Genomic DNA, 5,684 nt, shown 5'->3' with positions numbered 1-5,684 from the left:
CGCTGCGTCGCCTGCGCGGGTGCGGGGATTGGACGGGGTTAAAGAGGACCGCGAAGACGGGGAGCGGAGACTTGACTTGGCGGCGTAGCACGTTTTTTTTTTCTGTGCCTTTTCCTTCCATTTTCCGTGAGGTTTCAGGGCGTCTTCTGGGCGTTTTGGTCAGACTATGCAGGACTGCATTTCATCGAGATTAACCTATAGAGCCAGTCTCCAATCCTCCAACGGAGGAGCGCTGATCGGCCGGCCTTTTCCTGATATGCATTCTTCCTGGAAAGCTGAACGAGGTTTCTACCGTTTTTTACTTCACTATCCTGGACGGATTTTAATAAATGAGTTCTCTAAAGTAGTGAAATAATGGAGTAAAGATGCAGCTGGATGAAGTAGCTTTGTCCCGTCTTGTCAAAAACTAGTTCTAAGTATCTCTCGGAACAGCCTCGGAACGAACGTCAAAGCAGATAAATAATGTTCAGAGAAATGAACCGGCCAGTCAAAAAGATTGGACTCTGCATCCAACTCAACATCAACATTCGTCGGAACAGTCTCTCGTCACGCTTTGTAGATAAAGCATAGATCGAAGTACATGACCGAAACAGCCAACTGAACGTCAATATTCAGGCCTCAGTGTTTTTGAACGCCAATGGATGTAGGATCTTTATTGTCATTTTCGATTTTGGAAGAAAAACTAACTAGTAATGATCATGTAATGAAAAATTGAATAATCCAATCTCGACGTATTTGAGCAATCAAATCTCACAGCATATAATTTTTGAGACATCTTGTAAATTTCAACTAAATATTTTTCTAGATATCCTAACAACAATAATGTCATGCAATCATGCAAATGACTCCTAATGATATCTGGCGGGCGCATACACACAACCAAACACCATAGCCTTCATATGACATGCCTGGTCGATGTTGATGCAACCTATCTATCAATCTAGCATGCCCAAGATCTCATGAAGTTTTTATGGCTGCACCTAGCCTCTTAAATGTTTCCACCTTTCGTTACTCTTTTTTTGTTACTCTTCATTATTATTTTGCATCTATAAATATATACATACACGCTTCTGTTTTTACTCATGTGACGCACAAGCTCAATCCTCCCTCGGTGAGAATGCATTAGTTTCTTAGATGCTCAAGCGGAGGGAGAAATTTGTTTTGCTTTGCTTCTTCGGAACAGGCGGCATCGAGAAGTGTGTTAACACTTTGCCTCCGTATGAATGCACATCGTAGGTCCTAGCTAAGCCCCTGCTCCTGCATCGAGAAAATGAAGAGATTGTTAAGTAGTATTAGGAATACGGAGATCATTAATTAGTATAAGGAATATGAGATGAGTATATCCCAAAAGAGACTGCATACCAACAAAGACGACCATCGGCACTGGCAGTGTATCTCGCGCGGCCTGCCAGCAGTGTGTTAGCAGCGTGCAGGAACATGACGAAGTTGTTGGACGGCAAGTTATAGTTGATGGCGATGATGGTAGACGGTAAGATGAGGAGTTCATGTCCCTTCACCATCCATTTTCCGGCGGTTTTCAGGGAATCTTCTCGGTATTTTGGCCTTGCCTTTGTGGGATGCGAGACTGCATTTCATTGAGGTTACGAAGAATCCCCTAATCTTAGACAGAGGAACACCGATCGAGTTGCCTCTTCCTGGAAAGTCGAACACAATTCCGGAGCCTTTTTTTACACTTGAGATCCTTTTTCACTGGCCAGAATTTATGAAGATGCAGATGGATGAAATAGTTGTGTCTTCCTGCAAAAAGCATAGTCATACACTTCTCAGAACAGACCTCAAAAGATTCAGAGAACTAAACTAACCAACTGAAAACATTAGGTTTGAAAAAAACTGAAACATATTGAACTCCTCAATGAGTGGAACATCAAGTCGGGCCTCAATATAATTAAACGGCTAATCACAGAAGGTTATAAGCGAATATAATAATGTGTCTTAATTTGACTAGAAATGATTATGTAATTGAAAAACGGATTGATTTATAAATTGTTGTGAATAATCCAATGTGGCTGAATATTGAGTAAGTGCATCCCTCGGTTCATAGTTTCTGTGATCTTGTAAAATCCAATTGATAGGATGATATTCACAAATATTTTTTGAAGCTATCTACAAATTCATAGTTTCTTCCGATGTCTCTTACTATGTGGTCGTCAGTTTTTTTAACTACAAAACCCACTGTATAACTATATACTTTTATGATAAGTCTGTATTATAATAAAGTGCAAGAGTCCTCAAATATCTCTATATTTATTGTACATGCCCAGATGTTCATGTGTCTTTTAACGACCTCAAAGGTTCAAGGAATCAAACAACTCCTATTAATATCTGGTGGGAGCAAACAGACAACCAAACAACCATATAGCTTGCATCTGACATGCATGATCAATATTTTTACAGAGCAGTACCTCCTCTTATTTATGTGACATAGGCTCCTAAGGGTGTGTTTGGTTCCAGAACCAAATGGAATGGAATGTTTGGTCCCATTCGAGTGGTACAGGTCGGTTCTATTCCTGTGTTTGATAGCTGTAGAAATGTAGAATGAGTTGATTCCGTTTTTGTGTTTGGTTGGAGAGATCGAATCAAAAGAATCTGGTTGAGCTTACTTTCACACCATGTATAAAGTGGGCCAATGTATTCATGGGATGTAGAATCTCAAGATTTACAACTCTTTGTATTTTTAGCAGCATATTATTTCAAATTTTAAAAGCATCCACTACTAGGGAAATTCCTATTGACAATCACTTAACAGTGGCGTGGGGTAAAGTGGCAGCGCTACTGCTACTTAGCAGTAGCGTGGGCTAGATACAAGTGCTACATGTAAAGTTTAGCAGTAGCGTGGGCACAGGGACCCCGCGCTACTGCTAAGTGGTCCTCATCATGTCCCCAGGATAGGACACAACAACAACATGGGGTACAAAACTTGCGCTACAGCTAACTAGATAGCAGCAGCGGGGGCCCAGGAACTCCGCGCTATTGCTATGGGCCCCACTTGTCACTAGCACGACCCAAACGTCCCGCGCTGCAACTACTAGGCTTAGAAGTAGTGCGGCCCTATACCCCGCGCTACTGCCAAGCGCAGTAACCACCTTTTTACCTTCCCCTCCCCCTCTGTGTCCCTCCCCCCTTCCTTCTCTCCTTACTTTCTTCTCACACTTGCTTTCTTCTCTTTTTATTCTCTCCCCTCCATCACCTCCATTAATGTCTCATCTTTCTCTCATTTACATTCTTCTCTCTCTCCCTTCTCCCCATATCTCTTACCCCTCCATTACTCCATTCACTCACTAGCTCTCTCTCCCTCTCCACTAGCTAGTTAGACTCGTCTCCTCAAAGTAGTACATCTACTACTTGACCTCTTCGAGTGCATGAGTGCTTGGATGAGGTGCTAATTGTATTAAAAGGCTTAGCAACTAGACTTCCCAATGCATTGGTTCTTAGCTTTTGATTGCCAAGCTCCCTCCATTTAATTAGGTATAGACTCGGATTTGTGTTTCCACCTAGGTACACGCGCTTAGCAATGTTTCTGTCTGAGGTCACCTTACTTCTTAATTAACATGTCACATCAGAATTTTTGCTTAGTTGACAACCTTCGCACTGGTACAAGGTGGAGCATTAGGAGGGGCTATAATCACCTACCTCTCACACTCATTAAATTAACTAAGCTAGCTACACTAGTAGAAGACATGGTTTTGGTCACAGGGCAATATTCACATTAGTCCCGGTTCAGTCACGAACCGGGACTAATGTGAGCATTGGTCCCGGTTCGTCCGGCTAAGGCATTAGTCCCGGTTCACCTGAGCCCTTTAGTCCCGGTTTGAGACACGAACCGAGACTAAAGGGTGCGATGCCCTTTAGTCCCGGTTCGTGTCTCAAACCGGGACTAAAGAGACCTTTAGTCCCGGTTTGAGACACAAACCGGGACTAAAGGGTGCCCTTTAGTCCCGGTTTGTGTCTCAAACCGGGACTAAAGGTCCCATTTTCAAACTCTAACCCACCCGCCCCCTGTGGATCGCCTTTTTTGTTTTGAAAAAATCAAAAGAAAATGATAAAAACTTCAAAAAATAAAATCCTTCGAGAGGTAGTTATATTACTACATCTACTAGTTAGGAAAATTTAAAAACTTAAATTTGAATATGTGTGGATCGCCTTTTTTGTTTTGAAAAAATCAAAAGAAAATGATAAAAACTTCAAAAAATAAAATCCTTTGAGAGGTAGTTATATTACTACATCTACTAGTTAGGAAAATTTAAAAACTTAAATTTGGATATGTTTTGCAAAAATGTAGGGAAAATATAAAACGGCTACGTATAATATATCAAAATGTTCAGAACGAAATCCGCTCCCGATTTTGACAGCCTACGGCATGTTTGCAAATTTTTAGAATCCTCAAATTCTAAAAGGAAAAAAAGTTATGCTCAAATTTCAGTTTTTTTTTGTATTTTCGTTAAATCTGGTCAAACTACTTATTCAAGAAGTATTAGTGTTACTAAATAATTATTTCAGTTTTTTTTGAATTTTTGTCAAATCTGGTCAAATTGTGGTCTAACAATGGTCAAACTATGGTCAAACTACTTATTCAAGAAATATTAGTGTTACTAAATAATTATTTCGATTTTTTTGAATTTTGGTCAAATCTGGTCAAACTGTTGTCAAACTATGGTCAAACTATTTATTCAAGAAATATTAGTGTTACTAAATACTTATTGTTTTGTACAATAATAGTTTCAAACTCAAACAGTGAAATGTGTGACTTCATGCTCAAGCTAAACTCCCGAGGGTTAATAGGATTGACATCTTACTATTGTCAGAAAAACAACAAGTGCAGACTTGGAAACGAAGGAGAATAGAACCCGAAAGTTAAGCGTGATCGGGCTGGAGTAGTGAGAGGGATGAGTGACCGGTCGGATGATTTGGAATGATGAGGGGTGATTAGAGATTAGAGGTTAAATTGAGCAGTGATGAGGGGTGGGTGATTAGAGATTAAATTATAAAATAATTCAGAAATTTGAAAATTGAGAATTTTTTTTTACCTTTAGTCCCGGTTGATGTTACAAACCGGGACTAAAGGTGGAGCTGGTGGAGCTCTAGCCAGCGGCCACGTGGAGGGCCTTTAGTCCCGGTTCGTGTAAGAAAACCGGGACTACAGGACCTTATGAACCGGGACTAATGACCCTTTTTCTACTAGTGCTACCCCCCTCATTAATAAAGGAGCATTAAATATCTTTGTCCACTTCGATCCCAAAAGCGGCACTGGCCTCACCGTGCTCTCTCTCGAGATAGGTAGTAAAAGATATTGTTGTGCAAGAAATGGAATTTGCGTGTGTACGATATGACCGAATTCTGCATCCATGATGAAATTGACACTAGTAGAAAACATGGCTATGGTCCAGGCCGGCTCAGCCCATTAGTCCCGGTTCAGTCTAGAACCGGGACTAATGTGAGCATTGGTCCCGGTTCGTGCGGCTAAGGCATTAGTCCCGGTTCATCTAGACCTTTTGGTCCCGGTTGGTGGGATGAACCGGGACCAATGGGCCTCGCTCCTGGCCCACAACCATTGGTCCCGGTTCGTGCCACAAACCGGGACTAAAGATTAGACCTTTAGTCCCGGTTTGAGGCACGAACCGGGACTAATGGGGATGAGACCTTTAGTCCCGGTTCGTGCCACGAAC

Source organism: Triticum dicoccoides, chromosome 5A (assembly GCF_002162155.2).
Source record: "Triticum dicoccoides isolate Atlit2015 ecotype Zavitan chromosome 5A, WEW_v2.0, whole genome shotgun sequence".
Classification (NCBI taxonomy): Eukaryota; Viridiplantae; Streptophyta; class Magnoliopsida; order Poales; family Poaceae; genus Triticum; species Triticum dicoccoides.
The sequence above is the reverse complement of the archived record's forward strand: the minus strand, read 5'-3'. Positions refer to the sequence as shown.